This window comes from Schistocerca gregaria, chromosome 1 (genome assembly GCF_023897955.1).
Source record: "Schistocerca gregaria isolate iqSchGreg1 chromosome 1, iqSchGreg1.2, whole genome shotgun sequence".
Lineage (NCBI taxonomy): Eukaryota > Metazoa > Arthropoda > Insecta > Orthoptera > Acrididae > Schistocerca > Schistocerca gregaria.
The window spans coordinates 767,962,475-767,978,201 of NC_064920.1; the positions used below are offsets into that span (position 1 = coordinate 767,962,475).

At 43.3% G+C, this 15,727-nt stretch overlaps 1 protein-coding gene across 2 annotated transcripts in view; it reads left to right on the plus strand.

The window, feature by feature from the left end:
* LOC126268202 (afadin-like) overlaps positions 1 to 15,727 on the plus strand; it is a 124,786-nt gene that overhangs the window by 94,679 nt on the left and 14,380 nt on the right. The gene's annotated exons all lie outside the window — the stretch shown is intronic.

Below are 15,727 nucleotides of genomic sequence, written 5' to 3' on the forward strand. Positions count from 1 at the left end.
TATTTTTTCGGAAAATTTTTTTCGAAACTTTTTTCGGAAAATTTTTTCTTCTTTCGAAACGTTTTCGAAATTTTCTTGAATTTACCCACCCCTTAACGTGATCTGGAGACAACATAACCACCTAACCTTTGAACCCATTTTTGTTCACCAACCTAAGTTCACCACAGGATCAACATAGCTCATCTCAAACCAACACTTTTTCGACTTTTTTCACACCTTTATCTCTCCCTATATAAATTTCTATTTACTTTCACTTTAACCTCATATTACCCTTTCCACCTTCTAATAGCATGTCAACCTCACAACATCCCTACAACGACCCCATTAAATTTTATTTACATTCCCTCCGCAAACATGCCTTCACCCTAGCCAGATTACGCTCCCATATTTTATTTACTCGGGCTTGTCTGACATTTGGCATTACCCCCAAAGGCCTCACACTTAAAGTTCCCATCTCTGGCTGCAATCCTACTTTCCATCAGTCCTTATACCAGTTCCAAACAGCACAATCCATAGCCCTCACCCGCCTAATCCTTCACCTATACATCGACTCGGCCAATGAACACACCCGTCAACTCCTATCCCAAATCAAAGTCCTCAACCTTTCCTCTTCCACATCCACACCGGTTGTACATAGCATCCTTCTACAGGCCAACCGCAAATTAGAACAGCATGCCACCCTCCACCTCAAAAAACTATCCAATCTTCTGGTTTCCCACCTCCAGAAAGGCAACTCACTCACCCTCCACAACCTTTCCAACAAACCTCAACCTCCTCTCATTGCACACAGACCCAGTCTCTCCCATCCACTCAATCTCCCACTTCCAGCTCCACTCCCCCCAACACCTCAAAATTCTAGTCAACACAATCTGGAACCACAACACCCCAATTCAGTAGTTAAACTTTCCTCCAAACCCCTCTCCCAATCTGAAACCTCTGTCCTATACAAAGGCCTCACCTTCAGCCCCACTCCCAGGTTCAACCAAACTGCCCTTGTCAAAGACTTACTGTCCTACACTCGTAGTCTCTGCTGGAAATATTATTTTGCCATGAAGAAAAATAATCCTGATCCCACTCCTAATGATCCAACTCCCCAAGACACTATCCAAATTGAACCCTGCCTGGAACAGTTCCGTCCTCCATCACAGCGGGACCCACCTCCTCTTCCTCAAAATTACCCTCTCCAAACCTTCCAGGAATTTCTCACTTCCAGCCTTGCCTCTCAATCTTTCTTGAAAAACCTGAATCCTACTCCCAACATCACCACAGCTGAAGCCCAGGCTATCCGTGATCTGAAAGCTGACCGATCCATCATCATTCTTCCGGCTGACAAGGGTTCCACGACCGTGGTACTTGATCGTCGGGAGTATGTGGCTGAGGGACTGCGTCAGCTTTCAGACGACTCTACATACAAAGTTTGCCAAGGTAATCCCATTCCTGATGTCCAGGCGGAGCTTCAAGAAATCCTCAGAACCTTAGACCCCCTACAAAACCTTTCACCTGACTCCATCAAACTCCTGACCCCACAGACACCTTGCACTCCTACCTTCTACCTACTTCCTAAAATTCACAAACCCAAACATCCTGGCCGCCCCATTGTAGCTGGTCACCAAGCCCCCACAGAACGTATCTCTGCCTACGTAGATCAACACCTTCAACCCATTACATGCAGTCTCCCATCCTTCATCAAAGACACCAACCACTTTCTCGAATGCCTGGAATCCGTACCCAGTCTGTTACCCCCGGAAACCATCCTTATAACCATTGATGCCACTTCCCTATACACAAATATCCCGCACGTCCAGGGCCTCGCTGCAATGGAGCACTTCCTTTCACGCCGATCACCTGCCACCCTACCTAAAACCTCTTTCCTCGTCACCTTAGCCAGCTTCATCCTGACCCACAACTTCTTCACTTTTGAAGGCCAGACATACCAACAATTAAAGGGAACAGCCATGGGTACCAGGATGGCCCCCTCGTATGCCAACCTATTTATGGGTCGCTTAGAGGAAGCCTTCTTGGTTACCCAAGCCTGCCAACCTAAAGTTTGGTACAGATTTATTGATGACATCTTCATGATCTGGACTTACAGTGAAGAACAACTCCAGAATTTCCTCTCCAACCTCAACTCCTTTGGTTCCATCAGATTCACCTGGTCCTACTCCAAATCCCATGCCACTTTCCTTGACGTTGACCTCCATCTGTCCAATGGCCAGCTTCACACATCCCTCCACATCAAACCCACCAACAAGCAACAGTACCTCCATTATGACAGCTGCCACCCATTCCATATCAAACGGTCCCTTCCCTACAGCCTAGGCCTTCATGGCAAACGAATCTGCTCCAGTCCTGAATCCCTTGACCATTACACCAACAATCTGAAAACAGATTTCGCATCCCGCAACTACCCTCCCGACCTGGTACAGAAGCAGATAACCAGAGCCACTGCCTCATCCCCTCAAACCCAGAACCTCTCACAGAAGAACCCCAAAAGTGCCCCACTTGTGACAGGATACTTCCCGGGACTGGATCAGACTCTGAATGTGGCTCTCCAGCAGGGATACGACTTCCTAAAATCCTGCCCCGAAATGAGATCCATCCTTCATGAAATCCTCCCCACTCCATCAAGAGTGTCTTTGCGCCGTCCACCTAACCTTCGTAACCTCTTGGTTCATCCCTATGAAATCCCCAAAGCACCTTCCCTACCCTCTGGCTCCTACCCTTGCAACCGCCCCCGGTGTAAAACCTGTCCTATGCACCCTCCCACCACCACCTACTCCAGTCCTGTAACCCGGAAGGTGTACACAATCAAAGGGAGAGCCACGTGTAACCCGGAAGGTGTACACGATCAAAGGGAGAGCCACGTGTGAAAGCACCCACGTGATTTACCTAATGACCTGCCTACACTGTGACGCTTTCTATGTGGGAATGACCAGCAACAAACTGTCTAGTCGCATGAATGGACACAGGCAGACAGTGTTTGTTGGTAATGAGGATCACCCTGTGGCTAAACATGCCTTGGTGCACGGCGAGCACTTCTTGGCACAGTGTTACACCGACCGAGTTATCTGGATACTTCCCACCAACACCAACCTATCCGAACTCCAGAGATGGGAACTCGCCCTTCAGTATATCCTCTCTTCTCGATATCCGCCAGGCCTCAACCTCCGCTAATTTCAAGTTGCCGCCACTCATACCTCTCCTGTCTTTCAACAACTTCTTTGCCTCTGTACTTCCGCCTCGACTGACATCTCTCCCCTTACTCTTTGCCTTTAAATATGTCTGCTTGTGTCTGTGTATGTGCGGATGGATATGTGTGTGTGTGTGTGTGTGTGTGTGTGTGCACGAGTGTACACTTGTCCTTTTTCCCCCTAAGGGAAGTCTTTCCGCTCCCGGGATTGGAATGACTTCTTACCCTCTCCCTTAAAACCCACATCCTTTCGTCTTTCCCTCTCCTTCCCTCTTTCCTGAAGAAGCAACCATCGGTTGCGAAAGCTAGTAATTCTGTGTGTGTGTTTTGTTCATTGTGCCTGTCTGCCGGCGCTTTCCCGCTTGGTAAGTCTTGGAATCTTTGTTTTTAATATATTTTTCCCATGTGGAAGTTTCTTTCTCTCCACAAACTCCTGCTTTTTATGATGATGCTTACCTTCCCCTTCTCTTTATATTTCTCCCAGTCGAAAGCTGCCTTACAAGAACAATGCGAAAAGAAAGTTGTTCACATTTTCCTCTGTTATTACAGTTCCACATAGTGACACTGTTTACTATTCCAACTCCCAAAAGAAAATAAAAAAAAGGATGATGCCACCATTTGAATGACCTACTGTCCATATCATATCTTTCCCTCTACTGGCCGAACTGGTCTACAGCTCCCCTTACAGCTGTGTACTCTGCTATGGCTACAGGGCAGGATGTAGCTCTCCTTTTTTGTGATGAATGTTATATCTCTCAGGTGGTGAACAGTTGACAAAACTGTAACTGGCTCATTATCTCACCATTCTACTGCAAATACACACCCATTTGTACTGATGATGATGTGCACTTGTATGCAGTTGCAAACATTTTCCAGCAAGGAGCCAAAGGAGGTAATGCAGACAGTGCAGCACACAGAAGCAAGAGATAAGGATAAATTTCATATGTATGTACTGCAAAGTACCACTGTGTGTGTATTCAGCCATGTTTTGAAAAATTCATAAAATGTTAAGCAGTGAATAAATAAAATTGTTTGACATAATAATAGTACTTCCTTTGTACAGATCCTAATTCCTAGAAAAAAAATTAAGTGGGATGTTTATGTCCCATTGAACTCAAGGAGGAATAAGTTTAAGAAACCATTTATGTTTGGGGACATATACTTCCCAGTTAAAATAATTATGAAACTATAAGCGACAATGAAAATTTAGAAACATGGCCTCACTTCATCATTCCATCAAGTACGTCTTCTTTTTAACTTGAAACCTGGTTCATTTTGCTGTTTCTCAGATTTTTACCTTTTTGTCCCATTCGTGAAAGACCAGTGTGTTCAGTTACTTCTGATATTTACGTATTAATGCTTTCGTGATGTTCAGTTGTTCTGACCTCTACTTCCATATCTTGAAAGGCTTCTAGTTAATGTTATTAGAAATAGGTTTCATTCCTTTTTAGATAATGGTCGAAATTGAAACTGGTGCCTCTCTGTACTCTTACATTTACTACTTCTCTTGGGCTGGTGGTTGCTACCGGATGAATTTGAAACTCTCCAATCATGTAGTTCAGTGATCACCATGCTATATAATCACCATAGAGAAATACCAAAAGAAACAGTGGCTCCTGTGTAATAGGTGTAAAACAAAGCGTAGGGATATATATAAAAAGATGTTGAATGAAATGTGTTTTGCTGACAAGAGGGCAATGAGTGAAGCATTCAGTCAGTAGAGCAGGATCTTATTGAAAGATCTCTGAGAAATCCCAAGAAATTCTTGTATTAGTTTTCAATCACATATGGATGACACAGGGACTGAAACTGGGGATAACAGAGTAACAGCTGAACTCGATTTTCAAATCTTCCTGTACTAAGGAAATTCCCATTGTGTTGGCCTAATTTAATTCTTACACCTCTGCAGAGACAGTAAATATCTGTCAGATTCTATACAGAACTTGCAGATGAGTTAGCTCCCATTTTAACTATAGACTCCTTGAACAAATAATTATCCTCAGTAATTGGAAGCACGCATAAGTAAAACCTGTCTACAAGTAGGATGATAGAAGTGATCTACATAATTAGCATCTCATTGACATCCATTGGCAGAGCATACTCTGAGCTCAAAAATAATTTATTTTGAACTAAATTACCTCCTCATTGACAGGCAGCATGGAATATGAAAACATAATTACATGGAACCCAACTTGCACTTTTCTCACATGACATTCTAGAAGCCATGGGTCAAGGCAATCAGATGAAGTACAGGGGTCAAAAATGTGGAAACACCACAAGAAATGCTTGCTTGAATATAAATGCAGATGCTAGACAAGCCTGCAGGTATTTGACCATGAACGGTACCTGTGCAATGTCCTCAATATTCTTCAAGTTTCAGTTGTGATCCAAACAGTCTTCTGTGTAGTTGTGAGTGCACTAATTGAAGCTAAATGAATTTTAATGTGAGAAAATTATTGCTGCTCGTATGGTAGGTGCTTTAGTAACCAAGATACCTGGAGTATTTGATGTTTCAAGAGGCAACATATTGAAGGTTTATACTGCATACAGCAAAAGAAGAAAAACATCCTCTGCCAAGACACAATGTGAATGAACATGTTTGTTGAATGATTACGATAGAAGGTCATTGAAGAGGATTGTGATGAAAGAAAAAGGGCACGACAGCTGCCATGCTTGCAAACCGTGTTAGCACCAAAACAGCATGAAAGAAACCCAATAAACAGGCAATTGCAGGATGAGCAAGAATTTCAAAACCACTTATCAGACATGCGAATGCTCATAACAGGAAAGCGGGATGCTGAAACCATAAAACCTGAACTATGAAGTAAAGGAAGAATGACATTTGGTCAGTCGAGTCTTGTTGCACACTATTTCAAATGTCTGTCTGAGTTTATATCCCAGAAGTGAAACATATCAGGGTTTCAGCAGCCATATCATGATATTCCAAGTGCCCTCCCTCCCTCTCCCCCCTCACAGGTGCTCCGCTAGGTCACATTTCTGCGAAGGATTGCATGTCCATTTTGGCTGATCAGAATCATCCCATGGTACAATATTTGTTTCCCAGTGGTAATACTGTGTTCCAAGATGACGAGACCCCTGTTCATACAGCTCTCATTGACCAAGACTGATTTCAGCACAAGGATGAATTGCCGTATCTCCCCTAGCCACTGTAATCATAAGATCTCAATATTGAGCCTTTGTGGTCTTCTCTGGAGAGAAGGGAGTGTGATCACTATCCACCTCCAACATCATTAATTGAATTTGGCCACTATTGTGCATGAAGAATGGTATAAGATTACCCTGAAAACTGTAAAGAGCCTGTATTTATCCATTCTGAGATGACTGAAAGCTGTTTTGAATGCCAGCAGTTTTCCAATACCAAGTTAGGCATGGCAGTATATTATTTTTTGGTGTTTCCTTGTTTTTGTACACCTTCAGTATTTCTCGACTTGCAGAAAGTTGGCTTACAAAGAGACCATCAGACCTGTTAATCACAGACTTTGGTGAATCTGCAGTATGTTTCAGAGAGACCTGTCCTGAATATATGGCTTGCGTCTCCTCATGTGATGGCTCCTAGTTCCTGAGTAAATCAGTGTTGAAGTTTTATAGAACACCTATACCCATAACATTAGTTACATTTGTGTGAAGCAAGCATAACACAATGACTAACCGTTAGGGCTGCCATGTTGGCAGTACAAATTGCCCATCGCATGATGTTTGCTTCCATAAAAATACATTCTTTAATTCTGTATTAATTTAGTGCATGTGCTTTCCTAGGAATGATCTCGTGTGTGTGGTTACATGGAAGATGACCAATAAAAGAACAATTTTTTTGAATCTAATGGAACTGTGTTATCCATTATAGATTCTGAAAAATCTATAGCTTCCACAAAATGTACTTGGTGCTCTACGAATTTGCTTCTGAAGCAGATATCATCCAGAATTATGTTCTAACACAGCAAGTGAATGCAAGCGAGTAAAACAATTTCATAATCTATTCTATAACAAACAGAATACACACTTCAATAAACATTGCTGTAACAATTGATTTATTAATGGATTTATTGTGGCAACATGAGTACTTTTGAATAGTTTTGCATAACATATACTATTTAATGATACTTTGTGCAATGAGGAAAGGGGGAGGGGGGAACCCATGCATAAATAAGGTTTGAACCGATACCACCAGCTTAGTATCTGTGAACCTTAACCACTGTGCTATGCTTGTTTGGTCAAAATTTGATAAACATTAGGGGTATAAGAGCTACCTCATAAAATTTTGAGATCCATTTTCTTGGAAACTAGGTGCCATCACATGAAAAGCCACTAGCCATCTATTAAGGACAGGTCCTTCTACAGCATACCTAAGACTCATCAAAATCTGTGATGAACAGTCTGATGGTCCCCTTGTTAGTATCACACCAGCATTTATTAATGAAATTACAATCACACGTGATATCAGACAAAGTTTGCTTGATGATTTCTTTGTAGTAAGGATGCAGAATATTATCTTGGGTGGAGAGGCTTTTACAGAGTAGAAGTTATTTGTAGTGTGTCCTAGGTGAGTGTGCTCAGTGATCTGGCAATAGCCACAGACTTTCTTCAGATGATGCCATTACCTATAATGAAGTGTTGTTTTTTAAAAAAGCTGCACAAATAACCAGCTAGATCTTGATAAGATGTAAAAGTGGTGCAGTGATTGGCAATTTGCTTTAAATGTACAGAAACGTAAAATTGTGCATTTCACAAAACACAGAAAAGTAGCATCATATGACTTAATATCAGCAAGCCGCAATTGGAATCAGTCAGAGGGTACAAATACCTACATGTAACAATTTGTAGGGATATAAAATGGGATGAAAAGGCAGGTGTCAGACTTCAATACATTGGCAGTATACTGGGAAAATGCCATCAGCGTGTTAAGGAAACTGCTAATTAATCACGTGTGTGCCCCATTGTGCTGAAAAACTTGAACTGGCAGATGCTCAAAGATAGATGCCAGTATTGCGAAATTTGCTTAGAAAGATTCAAGAAAAGTGAAGCATCTGCATTTATTCTTCTACTTTTGTAGAGACCCAGAATGGAAGGTATGACTAATTACAATGCGTAGAGAGGCATGAAGAAAGTCATTCTTTCCATGCTTCAACCCTAACATGTGGTAAAATGCTGAGTACTCTGCCATGTATTTCACAGTGGCTTGCAGAATACGATGTGTGATCAAAAATTAATGGGGATTTTTTTTTAGACTATTTATGCATCACCATCAACTTTGTCCTCTTCACAGTAATCTCCCTCACATATAATATACTTGGGCCATCATTTTCTCAATTCTTGGAAACTCATTTTTTGTCGTAGTGTTCAGTGCCTTCAGTGATTCTGCTTTTATCTCATCAATGGTGGCAAAACGACATCCTTTCATGGTTCTCTTCAGCCTCAGCAATAGAAAAGTTGTAGGGGCCCATGTCCAGTGAATACGGTGGCTGAGCTCGCAAGACAAATCACAAAGAAGCATTAAGATGTATGTGGGAGCATTATCATGTTGCAATTTGCATGAGTGTTTTTGCCACAATTCTGGTTGTTTTCTTCAGATTGCTTCACGCAAATGGTGCTCGACTTTCCAGTAGTATTCGCTATTGACCATAAAGCAGGAATTCATTATGTACAATCCCATTGTAATTGAAGAAAAGAGTGAGAAGAACTTTCTCATGTGAGCAGAATTGTCACCCCCCCCCCCCCTCCCCCAGGTATTGTTTCTTTAGGCAGTTTGAACAAGCAAGGTGGCGTAGTGGTTAGCAAACTGGACTCGCATTTGTGATGATGACGGTTCAATCCCGTGTCTGGCCATCCTGATTTAGGTTTTCTGCGATTTCCCTAAATCGCTCCAGGCAAATGCTGGGATGGTTCCTTTGAAAGGGCATGGTCGATTTCTATCCTTGTCCTTCCCCAATCCAATGAGTCTGATGAACTCGCTGTTTGGTTTCCTCCCCCAAACAACTTAACCCAACTCTTCAGGCAGTTTCCATTGGGATCACTGGGCCTCGATTTCAATGTCGTACCCATATACACATGTTTTGTCACCTGTTATAACCTTCTTTAGAAGTAGTGGATCATTGTGAGCTTCATTCAGAAACTCCTGAGCAATGTCTACGTGACGTCATTTTTGGTCGAAATTCAACAATTTCGCAACAGACTTTGTGGATACACGTGTTATGTCCAAAACATAATGAAAAAATTGCTTGTCATGTATCATAGGACATGCCAGAATCACCATAAATGTCTCTGAAGGTGATTTCCTGATTTTGCAGGACCATTTTCTTTACTTATTTCACATTATCATTACTAATTGTTAGTAATTTTCCCACAAAAAAAGGTTTTGTACCAGGCAGTTGTCGTCTTTGACATCTTCTTGGCCATATTTGCAACATTTATACCTCTCACAAACTCTTGTCTTACTTGCTGTAGACATTTCAAAAGTAACTGTAAACATCTTGAATGTAGTTTTGCACTTTATTCAGAAATTTAATGCAAATTCTGTGATCCATCTTTTTTGAAAGTAAAAATTTGCCCAGCACTCGATAATGTGTGTAACCTTTTCGACTTTCAACAATAAACTAAGTGCTCAGAACAGCTGAAAATGCAACATGTGTATAAACAAGATAAAAAAAAATGTAAAATCATATCTGTAAAGCCTGCAAATTTAAAAAATTCATGTAACTTTTTCATCACACATTATGTAATGTGGAAGCAGATATGATTTTATCATTTAGTGACTTTTTCCTTTTTCACATAGTTTTTGAAGCCTATATTATCTGTCCACATATTTTTGTGCATTTATGCTAAAGATCTGAAAACCGGGTAACTTCATATATCTACACCTGCACCTACACCTACATCCATACTCTGCAAGCCACCTGATGGTGTGTAGCAGAGGGTGCTTTTAGTACCTCTATTGGTTCTCACTTCTATTCCAGTCTCGTATTGTTCGTGGAAAGAAAGATTGTCAGTATGCCGCTGTGTGGGCTCTAATCTCTCTGATTTTATCGTCATGGTCTCTTCGTGAGATGTATGTAGGAGGGAGCAATATACTGCTTGACTCCTCGGTGAAGGTATGTTCTCAGAACTTCAACAAAAGCTCATACCGAGCTACTGAGCATCTCTCTTGCAGATTCTTCCACTGGAGTTTATCTATCATCTCTGTAATGTTTTCGCAATTACTAAATGAACCTGTATCGAAGCGTGCTGCTCTCCGTTGGATCTCCTCTCTCTCTCTTCTATCAACCCCATCCGGCACAGATCACGCACCAATGAGCAGTATTCAAGCAGTGGGCGAACAAGCGTACTGTAACCTACTTCCTTTGTTTTTGGACTGCATTTCCTTAGGATTCTTCCAATGAATCTCAGTATGGCATCTGCTTTACTGACGATTAATTTTATATGGTCATTCCATTTTAAATCACTCCTAATGCCTACTCCCAGATAAGTTATGGAATTAACTGCTTCCAGTTGCTGACCTGCTGTTTTATAGCTAAATGATATAAGATCTTTCTTTCGATGTATTCGCAGCACATTACACTTGTCTACATTGAGATTAAATTTCCATTCCCTTCACCATGCGTCAATTCGTTGCAGATTCTCCTGTATTTCAGTACAATTTTCCATTGTTACAACCTATCGATATACTACAGCGTCATCCGCAAACAGCCTCAGTGAACTTCTGATCTTATCCACAAGGTCATTTATATATATTGTGAATAGCAATGGTCCTAGGACACTCCCCTGTGGCACACCAGAAATACCTCTTACTTTGGAAGACTTCTCTCCATTGAGAATGACATGTTGCATTCTGTTACCTAGGAACTCTTCGATCCAATCACACAAATGTTCTGATAGTCTATATGCTTTTACTTTGTTGATTAAATGACTGGGGGGAACTGTATCAAACACCTTGCGGAAGGCAAGAAACACGGCATCTACCTGTGAACCAGTGTCTATGGCCCTCTGAGTCTCGTAGGTGAATAGTGTGAGGTGGGTTTCACATGATCGTCGTTTTTGAAACCCTTGCTGATTCCTACAGAGTAGATTTCTTGTCTCCAGAAAAGTCATTATTCTCAAACATAATACGTGTTCCAAAACTCTACAACTGATCGACATTAGAGTTATAGATCTATAAAACTTCCTGGCAGATTAAAACTGTGTGCCGGACTGAGACTCAAACTCGGGACCTTTTCCTTTCGCGGGCAAGTGCTCTACCAACTGAGCTACCCAAGCACAACTCACGCCCCGTACCCACAGCATTACTTCTGCCAGTACCTCGTCTCCTACCTTCAAAACTTAACAGAAGCTCTCCTGCGAACCTTGCAGAACTAGCACTCCTGAAAGGAAGGATATTGCAGAGACAGGCTTACCCACAGCCTTGGGGATGTTTCCAGAATGAGATTTTCACTCTGCATTGGAGTGTGCGCTGATATGAAACTTCCTGGCAGATTAAAACTGTGTGCCGGACCGAAACTCGAACTCGGGACCTCTGCCTTTCGTGGGCAAGTGCTCTACCAATTGAGCTACCCGAGCACGACTAACGCCACGTCCTCATAGCTTAACTTCTGCCAGTACCTCGAGGTAAAGCTGTGAGGATGGGGCATGAGTCGTGCTTGGGTAGCTCAGTTGGTACAGCACTTGCTCGTGAAAGGCAAAGGTCCCGAATTCGAGTCTCGGTCCGACACACAGTTTTAATCTGCCAGGAAGTTACATATCAGCGCACACTCTGCTGCAGAATGAAAATCTCATTCTGGATATAGATCTATAGTTCTGCACATCTGTTCGATGTGCCTTCTTGAAAACGGGGATGACCTATGCCCTTTTCCAATCTTTTGGAATGCTACGCTCTTCTAGATACCTACGGTACACTGCTGCAAGAAGGGGGGCAAATTCCTTCGCGTACTCTGTGTAAAATCGAACTGGTATCCCATCAGGTCCAGTGGCTATTCCTCTTTTGAGCTATTTTAATTGTTTCTCTATCCCTCTGTCATCTACACTCCTGGAAATTGAAATAAGAACACAGTGAATTCTTTGTCCCAGGAAGGGGAAACTTTATTGACACATTCCTGGGGTCAGATACATCACATGATCACACTGACAGAACCACAGGCACATAGACACAGGCAACAGAGCATGCACAATGTCGGCACTAGTACAGTGTATATCCACCTTTCGCAGCAATGCAGGCTGCTATTCTCCCATGGAGACGATCGTAGAGATGCTGGATGTAGTCCTGTGGAACGGCTTGCCATGCCATTTCCACCTGGCGCCTCAGTTGGACCACCGTTCGTGCTGGACGTGCAGACCGCGTGAGACGACGCTTCATCCAGTCCCAAACATGCTCAAAGGGGGACAGATCCGGAGATCTTGCTGACCAGGGTAGTTGACTTACACCTTCTAGAGCACGTTGGGTGGCACGGGATACATGCGGACGTGCATTGTCCTGTTGGAACAGCAAGTTCCCTTGCCGTTCTAGGAATGGTAGAACGATGGGTTCGATGACGATTTGGATGTACCGTGCACTATTCAGTGTCCCCTCGACGATCACCAGAGGTGTACGGCCAGTGTAGGAGATCGTTCCCCACACCATGATGCCGGGTGTTGGCCCTGTGTGCCTCGGTCGTATGCAGTCCTGATTGTGGCGCTCACCTGCACGGCGCCAAACACGCATACGACCATCATTGGCACCAAGGCAGAAGCGACTCTCATCGCTGAAGACGACACGTCTCCATTCGTCCCTCCATTCACGCCTGTCGCGACACCACTGGAGGCGGGCTGCACGATGTTGGGGCGTGAGCGGAAGACGGCCTAACGGTGTGCGGGACCGTAGCCCAGCTTCATGGAGACGGTTGCGAATGGTCCTCGCCGATACCCCAGGAGCAACAGTGTCCCTAATTTGCTGGGAAGTGGCGGTGCGGTCCCCTACGGCACTGCTTAGGATCCTACAGTCTTGGCGTGCATCCGTGCATCGCTGCGGTCCGGTCCCAGGTCGACGGGCACGTGCACCTTCCGCCGACCACTGGTGACAACATCGATGTACTGTGGAGACCTCACGTCCCACGTGTTGAGCAATTTGGCAGTACGTCCACCCGGCCTCCCGCATGCCCACTATACGCCCTCGCTCAAAGTCTGTCAACTGCACATACGGTTCACGTCCACGCTGTCGCGGCATGCTACCAGTGTTAAAGACTGCGATGGAGCTCCATATGCCACGGCAAACTGGCTGACACTGACGGCGGCGGTGCACAAATGCTGCGCAGCTAGCGCCATTCGACGGCCAACACCGCGGTTCCTGGTGTGTCCGCTGTGCCGTGCGTGTGATCATTGCTTGTACAGCCCTCGCGCAGTGTCCGGAGCAAGTATGGTGGGTCTGACACACCGGTGTCAATGTGTTCTTTTTTCCATTTCCAGGAGTGTATTTTGATATCTACCATTTTGTCATCTGTGTGACAATCTAGAGAAGGAACTACAGTGCAGTCTTCCTCTGAGAAACAGCTTTGGAAAAATACATTTAGTATTTTGGCCTTTAGTCTGTCATCCACTGTTTCAGTACCATTTTGGTCACAGTGTGTCTGGACATTTTGTTTTGATCCTCCTACTGCTTTGACATAAGACCAAAATTTCTTAGGATTTTCTGCCAAGTTATAACAAAGAACCTAAGTTTTGAATTCTTTGAATCCCTCTCGCATAGTCCTCCTCACACTACATTTCGCTTCATGTAATTTTTGTTTCTCTGCAAGGCTTTGGCTATGTTTGTTTGCTGTGAAGTAGCCATTGCTTCTGTAGCAGTTGTCTAACTCGGTTGTTGTACCACGGTGACTCTTTTCCATCTCTTACAGTCTTGCTTGGCACACAATCATGTAATGCATATTGTGCTATGGTTTTGAACTTTGTCCACTGATCCTCAACACTATCTGTACTTGAGATAAATCTTTTGTGTTGAGCTGTCAAGTACTCTGAAATCTGCTTTTTGTCACTTTTGCTAAACAGAAAAATCTTCCTGCCTTTTTTAATATTTCTATTTAAGGCTGAAATCACCGATGCTGTAACTGCTTTATGATCGCTGATTCCCTGTTCTGCGTTAATTGATTCAAATAGTTCGGGTCTGTTTGTCACCAGAAGGTCTAATGTGTTATCGCCACGAGTCAGTTCTGTGTTTAACTGCTCAAGGCAGTTTTCAGATAATGCACTTTAAAAACAAATCACAGCATCCTTTGTCCCTGCCACCTGTTATAAATGTCTTCCAGTCTATATCTGGTAAATTAAAGTCTCCACCCAAAACTATTATATGGTCGCGAAATCTACTTGAAATATTTTCCAAATTTTCCTTCATGTGTTCTGGCACAACAGCTGCTGAGCCAGGGGGCCTAAAGACACATCCAATTACCACGTTTGATCGTGCTTTAACTGTGACCTTCACCCAAATTATTTCACATTTCGGATCTCTGTCAATTTCCTTTGATACTATTGCAATTTTTATCCCTATAAACATGCCTCCCCTTTCACTTTCCAGCCTGTCTCTGCGGTACTCATTCCAATCTGAGTTTAGAATTTCATTACTGTTTGCATCTGGTTTCAACCAACTTCCTGTCCCTAGTGCTATGTGGGCATTGTGAACGTCTATTAATGAGAACAGTTCTGGGAACTTCCTATAGACACACCTGCAGCTTACTATTACCACATTAATATTGTCATTCCCTGTTGCGTTTTGTCTACTGCTACCTTGTCGCGTCTTAGGAGGCGTCTTGTTGGGTCTAGGGAGGGAATTATCTAACCTAAAAAACCCACATGTGCACTTCACACATACTCCGCTACCCTTGTAGCCACTTCCTGCTTGTAGTGCACACCTGACCTATTCAGGGGGACCCTAAATTTTTCCACCCGATAGTGGACGTCAAGAAATTTGCACCCCAGATCTCAGCAGAATCGTCAGAGCCTCTGGTTTAAGCCTTCCACTCGGCTCCAAACCAGAGGACCGCGATCAGTTCTGGGAACGACACTACAAATAGTTAGCTCAGATTCCAACCCCAGAGCAAGACTTTCCACCTTCAGCAACTCCGCCAACCCTCTGTATGAACTGAGGATGACCTCTGAACCCAGATGGCAGGAGTCATTTGTGCCGACATGAGCAACAATTTGCAGTTGGGTGCACCTAGTGCTCTCTATCGCCGCCGGCAGGGCCTCCTCCTCTGCATCTCGGATGAGACCCTCCGGCAAGCAGACAGAGTGAACACTGGCCTTCTTCCCTGACCTTTCTGCTATTTACCTAGATGTCATAGAACTACCACATCAATAGAAATCCAGGGTAGAATATAATATTGTGTATGAGGGTACTCATCAAATAAACACTCTAAAAAAAAAAAGGTTTTGCACCAGGCTATCAGCTTTAGTGGTTTGTGTTTTCTTGCTCTGATCCCCTTTCTCAATATTCTTTGGAACACTTTTGTTAGCTTTTCAGTTTATCCAGTCAAGCAACTGAGCCTCATATTGATTAAGGAGTTA